This window comes from Dermacentor andersoni, chromosome 1 (assembly GCF_023375885.2).
Source record: "Dermacentor andersoni chromosome 1, qqDerAnde1_hic_scaffold, whole genome shotgun sequence".
Classification (NCBI taxonomy): Eukaryota; Metazoa; Arthropoda; class Arachnida; order Ixodida; family Ixodidae; genus Dermacentor; species Dermacentor andersoni.
Window position 1 is genome coordinate 46301189 of NC_092814.1, and position 12594 is coordinate 46313782.

The window sequence follows — 12594 nt, forward strand, 5'->3', positions numbered from 1 at the left end:
GAGAGCAAAGGAGTTGCTAAGTCAACGATAGGTGGTGCAGCGTTTTTAAGACAAAGAGGAAACATGCAATTTATTATTTTGCATGGTATCTTAGTGGTGTATCAATTACAAATTGAATGTTCACTTGCTCGCTCATCCTCTGCTTTGTGTGCTGGCACTTCAGCTGCTTCAGAATGTACGCGCGAGTTTTAGGGATCTAATCCGACGGTTTTAATTAATCGCGATTTGCGCTTCGCCGAGACATAGCCTCACACAATAAGAATAAGACCAGCAAGTATATAGGCCAGAATGCGGAAACGCAAGAAGTAGCTGCATGGATCAACTTGTGTTGAAAGGTTCGCCTTAATTATGTGAAAAGAGAAAGTATGTTTACTTAAGAATGTAGAGGGGGTATTCAAATAGGGGTTAGCTGCTGAAAAACACTTATGCTTTGATGGCAAAATAACTGGTTCTAACAGGTCGCAGCCTATTGAATAGACGATGTATATATCGACAAGGTGCGCACCTCGCAATATATACAAGGATGCCAAACCCAGCGATTTGAACGTATCCATAGCAGCAGCACGAAGGAAGCGAGGTACACAGAGAAGTACACACATAACCTCGTTCTTTTCTTTCTGTGCACGTGCATACTGCGCGCTACTACTATGGATGCTCACAGGCAGCGAAGGGAAAGAAATCAGAAGGGAAAATCTGTACCACCACACAATCGACAGTGTCTTGCTATTTGGTGCCCGAGCTGGCTGCCTAAGAACAAAAACATACTGGAGCCAACATTCGCAACAGGATGAGGCAAATGTCTGTTGCAGCAAAAGTCTGGAGACAGCTCGAGAAATTCTAATGGAATGCGAAGGTATTCATCCTTCAAGACCGGCCGTAAGGAACGTTCACCTTCCAGAAGTATTCAAAACGGATGGAAGCATTAACTGGTTATCTGTCAAGCTAAGCAAGAAACGTTTAGAGTATCGGGGGGAAAAAAGTCGAGAAGAGATTGAAAGAGCCAGAGTCATTACAGGTATAGGTAATTGTACAATATAGAGATAGACGTCTTGATGAAGAGATAGAATATCAAGGCAAAATACTAGACCGCTGTGCATGTATACATATAATACCTGATTAGCTCAAGCAGGCTAGGTGACCATTTGTCGCCGCCCCGTTTAGAAGGAGATGCCATAACATCGTCATCATCGAAGCGAGAGCTCGGATGCAGTACACGGCTCATGCGTGACGTGTTTCGGCGGTGGCTCTTTCAGTTCTCTCTATTGACCTTTAAACCGAATCACACGATAAGAAAACAATGGTGATACGTTATCAAGTGGCATTTCTGAACACGCGCCCGCGCGTGCTCAATCTATCATGCACGCACCTGCTTTCCTTGGTGTTTGACGTCACGGACGGTTATGTAAGAACACGTGCTTCGGGTTCCGCTTCATGTTCGCCTCGAAGCACCTAGCAATTCGTCCGTCTGTGACCTTCAAATCATCATCACTTGTATATATATATGACCTACGAATTTTACTCCTCTCACCATTCTTACAATGTACGCGAGTTTCATAATTGCATAACATTAAACGAATCTTTACCAGAAGAGAAACTTGGGCGAGTTGGTGGTAATTAATGTTTAGGAAATTAACACTTGTAATTAGCTTTAATTAACGAGTTGTGAGCCAGTGTCGTGTTCTTCTTTTCCTTCGTCATTGTCTGTTTAGCGCTCTTAAAACACGAATCTTTGCCATTCTTCTAAATGATGAATCTCCCACCACCAAATTACATGTGCACCACAAATTGAATGCTAATCGCATTAAGGACGACAAACATCCCCAAAAGAGTGTTTCTGTCTGAATTTTGCACTGCCGTATTCATTCGAAAATAGGTCGAACACAAATGTAGGTCGACCCCTATATATTGAACCCACCGAGAAATAAAATAATTAAAATTCAGATGTAGGTGGACCCACGTCTTTTTAGAAAAATTTAGAACCTTGAACAAGGTGCAGCTTCATTTACCGCAAGCTCGGCTGCTAAATCTCACTAGTCGATGCCACAAGCTCTATCCATGTCGGAACTGCCAGAGAAGTCATGCTCGTCGGGTGTTTCGCAGGCGTGCTCGGCATTCCAAGCGACGACGTCGTCGGCGCCGTCGAGTGCGTCGAATATGCAGCATCTCTTCTAAGACAATACTGCGGCTGTGACAGTCCACACTCCGTAAGCTTGATACTTTCGCTAGCTTCGTTCATGAATATAGGTGGAGACTCTTGGATCACGAATGTAGGCCGATGGTTCATTTTAAGCAATATTTTCGGCAGAAAAAGGTCGACATATATTTAATACATACGGCACGTACAGGGCGAAGAATTTGCGCGCCGCGCATTTCTCGCGTCCTATCACGTCGCACATGGCACGAGACCAAATTCCGGGGGGGGGGGGGGAATAAATTGGACAAAATAATGAATACTGATTACTAGTCCATGTTCTAGAGCACACTTTTTAAGCACCCTACAGCCTCATAATGTTTGTGAAAATTTTTATTTCTTCTTAAATTGAAAATGAATAAATGTGAGTCTTACGCTAACACTCACAACTTCAATTTGCCTCATCACAACAAAACAATTTTTTTTGTCGGCAGTATAGGTGAGCCCAATTTAACTGCGCAATGAACTAAAACTAATCAGATGAAGTGAATCCTCGGAGCGCAGTCATTAAATAACCAAAAAACATGATCTTCCAATTTACTCAACTTGATATAGAAGAGAGCCATATCAAAATTTGCTGCACGATTTTTCTTGTCGTGGTTCATTGCACATCCAACACTGTGCAAAATAGGTGAGCAAATTTTCACCAAAACATCTTTATTAGGAAAAAAAAAAGTTACGATTGTTCGCCTATGGAAAAAGTAAAAGCACAAAAACAAAAACAATTTGGTTTTGAGAAAATCTTCAAAAAAGATTTCAAAGCAATGCATCGCGCACACAAGAAATTCAGGAGAACTAACATCCATCATAGTTTTAGTTTGTCTCGTCCTTAGTCTTGTTCTTGTTTGATTTTGCTCGTGTGGCAACTCGCCCCCCCCCCCTTTTTTTTTTCTTCTCTCTAGCTTGTTTTGCCGTCTCAGTAGTACTGTGACGCCGGGTCCACCACGCACTGTGACTTTCGTGTGTTGATTGACGGCAAACATTCGTTTTCCTCCCCTCTTCACTCTGAACTTCCCCATACTGTGGCTACCAGTATGAAAGAGAATGCGACAGCGTTGTAAACACCGCTGAACAAGACAAACCGCTACTCCTTCGACACGCACACAGAACCTCCACAACGCAAACAAAGCCTTTCTAATGTAGCGCATCCTCCTTGTGAGAGTTAGAGTTTTTTAACATAAAAAGTGAGTGCCCTTCCACTCTGTGAAGGAGGGTGACCAGCGAAGCTGTGTATGTGGGCCCCTTAATGGCGAACTGCAGCTCCGCCGCGGGTCGGCCCGGCATTTCACTATCTTCGGGATCGGCGCACGTATGGGGAGTGCTTAACGCCTACTTCACCTCTGCCGCGGGTCGTCCCAGTATTGCGCGATCTTCGGGATCGGCCCACGTACGGGGAGTTTTGTGTCTACACACGGACGCGATCCTGAGGGAACTAGCCCTTATCAGCTTCGCTGTAATTCGCTGTAAAATTGGTTACGTCTCTGTGTCTCTTAATTGATTAATTAATTAATTATGGCGCCGAACGTGGGAGCAGTGGCACGGGCGCGTTCGCGTAGTAGCGCCGAGGGGCGCCAACAAGCCATCTCAGGAAGAAGACCACGATGCCGGAGCCAATCGTGATGATGATATTTTTGTGTTAACACACGGACACGATTCTGGGGGAAGTTGCCCTTAACAGCTTCGCCGTCGAACATGTTGAAAATGCCATCAGAGCATTGTTACTTGTTTACATGCAATACCGACGTCGGGAAAAAGAAAGAACTGCAGAATTTGGGCACTATTGTATTTCGCAAGAAACAGGCAGTATCTGTCTAACAGACGCCGGGAAGGGTTACATTCCCGCTATATATTTTGAAATAAACAATTACTTTTACTCGAAAGATTACTCGATGAGGCGGCCATTACTTCTACGAGAAATCAAAATGGTCATTTGAATGATTAACATAAATACGCTAATTAACGATTTAATTACTTACTTTACGCCACATATTTCAGCCAAAAAATTATAGACGCCGAGTTTGCACGGCGTATCCGTTGGGGACAAATTCTCTGGACAGCACCAGTTCCGAGATATTAATTTTCAATGTGTCTGTCGGAATGCATTGGTGTTCCAGTTACTTTTCTGCTTCAATGCATAAACAACGGTTTCTTTAAAAAAGTAACTGCAAAGCCAATGCATTTCATTGGAGATCTTTTTTTTTTTTTTTAAATAAGTAAAGTGCTATATACGGTGTTGTAGTCACTGAAACAATAAGAAACTTATCACGTCTACACTTCAGTGAAATGGCAGAATTGTAGTTCTGCATTAGGACCTCTGCTTCTGCTTTGGGAACTCTGTATTCAGTATGTGGGTTGGAAGTCCCAGAAATAAAAAAGAAACACGTTTGCATAGATTATTTGTATGTACTATGATCAGGCGTTCATTACCACTCAATAAGCAATGCTCTATAAGAATCGCAAGCCTATAGAACCACTCACTACTGTTTTATAAGCGATTATCTTCGGATCAGGGCAAGGAAGCGCAAGTGTAGCAAGGTGTCAACAAAGAAACATCGTGTCCAGAAATACGGACATTTCTTCGCGGCGTGCATATGACATCGTAAACTAGAATGCAAGCAGCACGAGGCACAGTAAATCGTGTAATTTGTTAACTTCATACTGATTAAAGGTGGTAGATGTAATTTATAGGTTCATATTCGGCTGAGCCTGGCGAGGGAACAAGAATTTATGATCGCTAGTGAGCCTCTAGAGCCTGTGCAGGAGTATGTTTATCTAGGTCAATCACTCGCAGGGGACCCTGACCCCGAGACTAAAATTTGCAGAACAAAAATGGATCGGAGTGCATGCGGCAGAAGTTCACTCAAGAAGTTCGCTTAGCCAGCGGTACGATGCCACAAGTGCTACACACACCGTGTCTTTGTGTTGCCACGTCATATATATATATATATATATATATATATATATATATATATATATATATATATATATATATCTTCAGCATTTCGATAAGCGGTTAAATAAGCAGTTTCAGAGTTCACGTATTGCTAAAATATTGAGCCTTGTCCACGTGTGCCTTATTTCAGCCCAGAGCCGGAACTGCATTTTTGATGGTATGTGTTGCGTCTGCTGCTTTCCAAGGTATTTGGAACCTTTGATGAAATTTCTGGACTTCAGTCTTAGCACGAGATAAACAATTATGATGGAAACACGAGCCACATAGCGAGAAACTGATTTCGACATACAAATTCGCTCATTCTGACCTAGTCAAAATAGGTATAGCACAAATGTCTCTAAGGAATGCTCCATGTAAGTGATGCGTCCACTGTTGCCCGTGTTGGATGCGCCGCTTGAAGCCTGAGGGCTACCGGTTGCAACTTATGGTGGAAGTGGCTTCTCAAAAAAAATTAAAGAAAAAAAAAAGAGCGAGAAGGTTATCAGTGGTGCATATGTCAGCAATCGGGGATGGTAGACTTTGAAAAAGAAAAGAAACATGGTGTCTTGACATACATGACACCAACATGATACATACATGATACTGATACATACATGACATGATTGTCACAAAGCCTAAATAATGTTAATCGAAAAGCTGGTGTAAATGTTTTATACTCCAAAAATTGTCAAGGATTGTCATTTGTCAGACTGTCATTGTCAAGTGGCCAATTGTCAAGGCTTCAACAATTCTAATTGAGAAAATGATGTAACGCGTAAGCGTCGTAATCAGTATGTCTCATCTGTAATGGCTATTGTCTATAAAATTCCACTATTATGCGTATTGTCGTGTATTGGCCAGACTGGTCGGTGCCTTATCGATGACCTACGGGAACGTATAAATATTTTTCACCGAGTGTAAGGCAGTCACATTGCAACCCATTGTTGCACGTGTGGTTGTAAACAACAATTGAACTAGTGCATGATAATGCGCAGTTCTCGATGCCAGCGCAGAGGTATCGCATAGAGGCAGTAAGAATTCAAAGTACGCACATGATCTGTATGCTATAGTGATGAGAATCCGCCTACACTTAAAGAGTAATTCTCCTCGCTGTTACTGGATCCTTCACCTGCTGTGCAGCACTGAAAAGTTGTGTACGCTTTGATGATTGCCCAATTGCATGTTTTTTTTTTCTTTTTGCTGCGTTTCCCGCGTATATAAACCCTGCCTATTTCGTTCAATAAAATTAATTCGAAGTTAGTGCCTGTTCGTGTCTGACCTGGCGGTCGCTGTCTTCCTCTCGCGCTTCCACTCCGATCGTTATGGAATATCAACGATCCCGCTCCCAAGCCTTGCGCGAATCGCTGCCACCATTCCGTCGGCAAACGGTGCAGCTACCCAATCAGCGGTGGAAACGAAGCCCACGTGTTTGCCGCGATTGAGACGTCGCGGTGCCGTGTCACGTTGTTTTGTGCCACACGGCTGCTCCGAACGCTGCGATTCATCGATTACCAGGGCTCAAAACATCTCCGCGGACACATTGATAACGAAAGAAAGGCGTCTTTCCGCGCCACAGCGTTGCGAGTGAATCTGCGCACGATTGTTTTCCGTCACAACTGCGGGGGCGCCACTTCCGATGAAAATGGCTCATTACGTGTTCTCTTTCACGTAGCTCGCCGCTCTGCTCCAAGTGTTGCCCTGCACGAGCCGCCGTTATTTTTTCGCCAAGAGAGCTCCTTGTCTGCCTCTCTTTACTCGTAGTCTGGGCTGCTGCCATCTTGAAACGCCAGTCATTGAAAACGCCGTGGTGATGCCGACGAGTTATCCTCGAAGACCGCATGTGGGATGGAACAAGCCATCCGCGTTTCTCAGTTTTTCTCTTTTTTAATTTGACTTTCGTATGACATCATCAGAGTGCTCAGGTGTTATATTTTTTTAGCATTTATGCGCTGAATCTCTCATGCACAGAAGTCGATTTTAATACGAAAACTGCATAATTTTATTTAAAATTCCAGGATATAATAAGAAAATATATTTGAGTAAGAACAATAATGTTTTTTTTTTCAAAAAAAGAAAAAAAAAGGAACCATGGAGATTTGACGCGGTGAACACATGTAACCACCATGTTAGAGTCTCTCCATCAACTCGTTGAAAAACTCCGCAAGGCAATGTTTTATGTTTAGTCAAACAGAGACAAAACTCTAACTTCTGCACGCTCATGCTTCTCGTGCTACGAGCAACCATAACATCAACAAAATTTTGTCATGGTGTTGTACAGACATGTGTTGCCAAGAAAAAACTACTTCCCGCAAGATGAATGCACATTTATTACTTGATGTAATAATAAATGCTTCACGCATGATATGTTTAGTTAGCGAGCTATAAATATCGACGTCTTGAAAAGAAATCGACCTGTAAAATATAAGACGCGAGCACTTAATTGGTCAGGCAATCAGTGGCCGAACTTACAAAGCTCATCGTTCGTAAGTGCTTTTTGCCACCGTCGATAATGATATGCCCAGCATCACGATTGTCTAGAATGTTCTCTTACGAACAATTCTAGTGTTAGAGCTTTTTGTGAATACGGGTCCGGAGTAGTAGCTGTGTCAATTCTTGTAACAGTGTTTTACATTCAGTTGCGGCAAAGTAATTAACTACCAAAGTAGAGCTCAACTGACAGGGCCATGCCACGAAACACAATCTTTATCATTTGTTGCTGGCGACGCCTTCCGAACCAGTTTTGCGAAAGAGGAGCTGCGGCATTGAGCCCGGTCAATTCCGCGGGTCGTTAACATATATGCTCGCGTTGTCGTGTGATTATCGCAGTAATATGGGATGATCATTTTATTGCGATAGCAATTATATGGACACTACAAGCGAATTTTTTCCGCCCTAGCCGTGATGCTCCGTATATATTTAGGTATATGTATGCTATATGCCGTGCCATGCTATATGACGTGTGGTATATGCGGGTTATATTGCCACACCATTCTATCACTAAAGTTGCTCATACAAGGTCTTACATTCTTGACAAAATATTCCTAAGAATTTCGAGAATTTCAACGCCCAAACAAATTTCATGAAACAAAACACCGACAGTGCATGCTTCTCATCTTAATTCTTATCAGACTTAAATATTAAAAGTGCGAAACAAGAACAGAGCTCAAACCTGAAATCGATGTAACTTCATTGGTGCGGCTGTGCACTATCTCCGGGATCGGCCCAGGAAAGAGGTTTGAAACATAGCCGATACGAAAAAGTGGTGGTAAAGCCGCTAAGAAATACGCTGGCTTTAATTAATAAGCATAAATGAAGTTGTCCGATGACAGGATTCAAACAGAGGACCCCTGTAGCGCAACAGCTCGTTTTTACTTTTTTTTATTGAAATGAATATTAGGAGAGGTTGGCGCCTTTATGACTGGGAATGGTGGGTTACGAGTTTCAGCAATCACTATAGAACTCGAGGTAGCCTGCGGAACCCCAAGACACACTCGCAGCCCCCTTGCCAGTAAACGTTGAAGACGTTCCTCAGAAGTTTGCGAGAAACCATGGAGAATAGGTGCTGAGTAAGCAATTTTTTTGTTTTATGAGTGCGTTGTGAGCTTGTAGTGAAGAGACTGATCCCCCCCACGTTGTGCCAGCGAGTCGCCGAAGTACGTTTATTACAGCATTGGTCTGCTTTTCAATTGCGCGGATGTGTGAAGCCCATGTAAGTTGGCGGTCAAGAATAACTCCAAGAAATTTATGCTCTTTCACAAGCATCAAAGTCTGGCCATTAAGCGTAAGTTTGAAATTATTCAGCTGTCGTCTAGTGAAAGGAAGGGCGGCTGTCTTTGCGTATGAAAGACTCATGTCTCTTTGTTTTAAAAAGGTGTCGCTACTATCAAGACCCTGTTGCAGCGTTGTTTGAATGTCTTGTATATGAGATCCAGAGGCCCATATGCAGATGTCATCTGCGTACAGAGAATAATGTAGACCAGACGGTAGTTTCTGTGGCAAGGCTGCCATGACACAGTTGAATAAAAACGGACTGAGAACACTGCCCTGCGGAACGCCCTGTACGTGTGATGCTATGATAGTTACTCTCTCCTTCTATTGTTTCCATGAACATGTTTCTTTCGTTCAAGAAATTTGATATCAATCGCAGTGGTCCACCGTGTAGGCCAAGCTCTAACATACCAGCAAGAACGTGTGACTTACAATATCGAATGCTCTTTGAATGTCTAAGAATACTGCTACTGTTACATTTCCACATGTTCGTTCATGTTCGACGCATGTGGCAATGTCTAATACTGCGTTCATTGTACACCGATTTTGTCGAAAACCGGTCATGTAGTTGGAAAACGCATTTCTGTGTTCACACCACCATTGCAGTCGACTCTCTATCATCTTCTCCATTAGTTTGGAAAAACAGCTTGTGAGACTGACGGGTCGGTAGGAGTCAAGAAAAAGGGGAGTCTTTCCTGGTTTCAGTACTGGAATTACCCGAGCTAATTTCCATGAATCTGGAAGAGTCTCTCTTATCCAGATATCATTAAATATCTCCAAAAGAGCCATTCTTCCTGCTGGACCTAGGTTCTTTAACATAAAATACGTAACACCATCTGGGCCTGCGGTTGTTATTGTACGGCATGACGAAAGAGCACATTTCAATTCATTTAAACTAAACTCACAGTCAAGTTGAGGATGTTGTGACATAAAGCACGCACGAACCTTCCGTTCTGCTAGTGTTGTCGAACTTGTAAATTGTAGGCAAGTAAACGGAATTCCTGGTCTGGATATAAGTTGACAGAATTCGTCAGCAGCAGATGTTTCCGGAGTGCTTCGAGCTACGGCAAGGGCTCGGAAGGGATGGCTCTGGGTAACTGGACCACTAAAAGATCGGACAACTGACCGTATTCTGGGAACTGGAGTAAAAGGAGACAACGATGCGCAGTATATTCTCGCCATCGTCTCGTACCTAATTTTTGTAAGCGTCTGCGCGAAGTTGACTGAACTTTCTGTGCCATCTTGTAGTAATCCAGTTTTCCACTGCGGCGGTAAGCACGTTCTGCGCGTCTTCTAATTGCTCTTAGACAGTCTTATTCCCCGTCGACTGCAGCGTATTCATTTGGAACAATGACTTGCTTTGTGCATATCTTGTAAGACTCACACAATATATCTGCAAAACTTTGAAAGTTCGGATTTTCGCCCAATGAGTTACTTAAGTAGCGATGAAAACTTTGCCAATTAGTATATATTGAGTAGCGCTGGGTCCCTTCACTCCGTATGAGACGATGTTTTACCAGGATCGGAAAATGATCACTACCGTGCGTTTCTATGTCCGTTGACCATTCAACGCCATCAAGAAGGTCTTGTGAGCAGAGCGTAACATCTATACAGCTTGAGTAACGAAACCCCCGCAAGAACGTTGGAGAGCTGCCATTTAACATGATCAGATTACTTTTTCTGCGGCAGAGTCTATAATGCTTCCGCGGGAATCCTTATATTCACTGCCCCAGATCGTTTTTACTTAGCTTACGTTTACTTCAATTCATATTACCACTACAGCTACGAGTCTTAAATTGCGTGTAATATTCTAACATGTTGCTATCGCATTCATTGCCTCGCCCTTCTGGTGAAACTGTGATATTTTTAAATTTTACGAAATTTTTAATAAACGCCTGCGGCAGATAGCATAATTCTTGTCCTTGAGCTGCATTATTCGAACAGGCAGACATTACTAGCACGAGAAATTGAAACACATATATTCAACTAATTAACGAACATTCACTAATTATCTTTATAATTATTTACTTTGTGGCACCTGTTGCACTTTATTAATTGTAGCCGGTAAGCTTGCAAGACGTATACACTTCAAATGAATTTCCAGCATGACACCAGTTTCGATATATTTTTTCCCAATGTGTAGGGCAAAATACATGGGCTTTATAGTTAGTTTTTTCAATGCATAAAAGAGCGTTTTGTTAAAGAAGTAAGCGAACAAGAGAGCATTTTTACGGCGAATTTGATGGCACATATCTCCAAACTGGTGTCATTCTGGAAATTCAGTGGCCCTACTGGATTCTTGTTATTAGTTGAATATGTGTTTCGATTCTTCATGCAAGTAATGTTCACCTCTCTGAATAATCCGTTTGAAGGACTAGAATTATGTTATCTGCAGCAGGCGATTTTTAAAAAAATCCGTACCCCTTTAATATGATCACGCCGTATAGGTTACGGTCCATATCACGCGTTCGTCAAATGGCAACGCTAGTCGACATCACGGCACGTCATTTTGACCCGATTATAAAAGACCGCGTCGTGTAACCTTGTTCGTATCACTTTCACTCCTTGAAAGACGCTCTTCATCGACGTCGTTGCGTTTTCACAGCGCAATAAATCAAGCATAGCTATTCCGCTTAGTTCCCTTTCACCCTGGTTTTGAATACAAGCCTTGGACAGTAACGACGTAGGAAGTACTAGAGAAAAGGGAGGAAGGTCGACGTCATAGCACGTATTATTGATGATGCGGCACGGCTGGCGGGCTGCATTTCCAGCTTCGGCGCTTGAAGAAACGTGACACACACTGATGCGGCGGCATAGCGGTTAATTGGTGGCTATCAAACAGCCACTTGCCTATCAATATCGCATCCAACCGAATTTTGTTTTGCTGCACAAACTTCGGCAAAAATACTCGGCCTAAAACTTAAAATGTCCATCCAGCAAGACACAAAACTGTTATGAAATTTCGATACTGTATCGAATATTGCAAAGTACGTATTGCTTCAATCGGTAGTGTTATGTGCAAGTTCAGAAACAATCAATCACCGCTACCTTTCTTGAATCTAAAGTAATAGCGCAAAGTTTAACAAACATTCAGTATCCAGAAAAACGAAGTAAAATATCGTTTCTCTTTTAGGACACACACACACACACACACACACACACACACACACACACACACACACACACACACACACACACACACACACACACACACACACACACACACACACACACACACACACACACACACACACACACACACACACACACGCACGCACACACGCACACACGCACGCACGCACGCACGCACACGCACACACACACACACACACACACACACACACACACACACACGCGCGCGCGCACGAAGAAAAAAAATTACTTGCGAAGCCGCTATCTTCATTCCTCATTGCAGTGAAGCATACTGCTAGGAAGAATCGGGACACCTCAATTCTGACAACAAATACACAAAAGTATAGATAGCAGGTCGAATTGGTGTGGTAAGCGCGCTAAAAACACAAAAACAACAAACAACTTTTTTTTGTGTGTGTTCGTTTATAGCGCTGTTTCATCATGCACAAAAGCCACGTGTCATTCCTCACCTGCTGCATAGAGTGAGTGAGTGAGTGAGTGAGTGAGTGAGTGAGTGAGTGAGTGAGTAAACTTTTATTTGGTCCAGCAAAACGCGATAAAACGCGCACCC

General features: G+C 42.9%; 1 protein-coding gene across 2 annotated transcripts in view; it reads right to left on the reverse strand.

The window, feature by feature from the left end:
- The window catches only part of LOC129380455 (uncharacterized), a 142070-nt gene that overhangs the window by 118394 nt on the left and 11082 nt on the right, over window positions 1–12594 (reverse strand). Inside the window, exon 1 of one of the 2 annotated variants that reach the window (XM_055061432.2) lies at window positions 1113–1216. The exons of the other annotated variant lie outside the window; for it this stretch is intronic. The gene's annotated coding sequence lies outside the window, so the exon portion shown is untranslated. Of the gene's footprint in view, window positions 1–1112; window positions 1217–12594 lie in introns of those variants that run through there. 2 annotated transcript variants of the gene reach the window in all.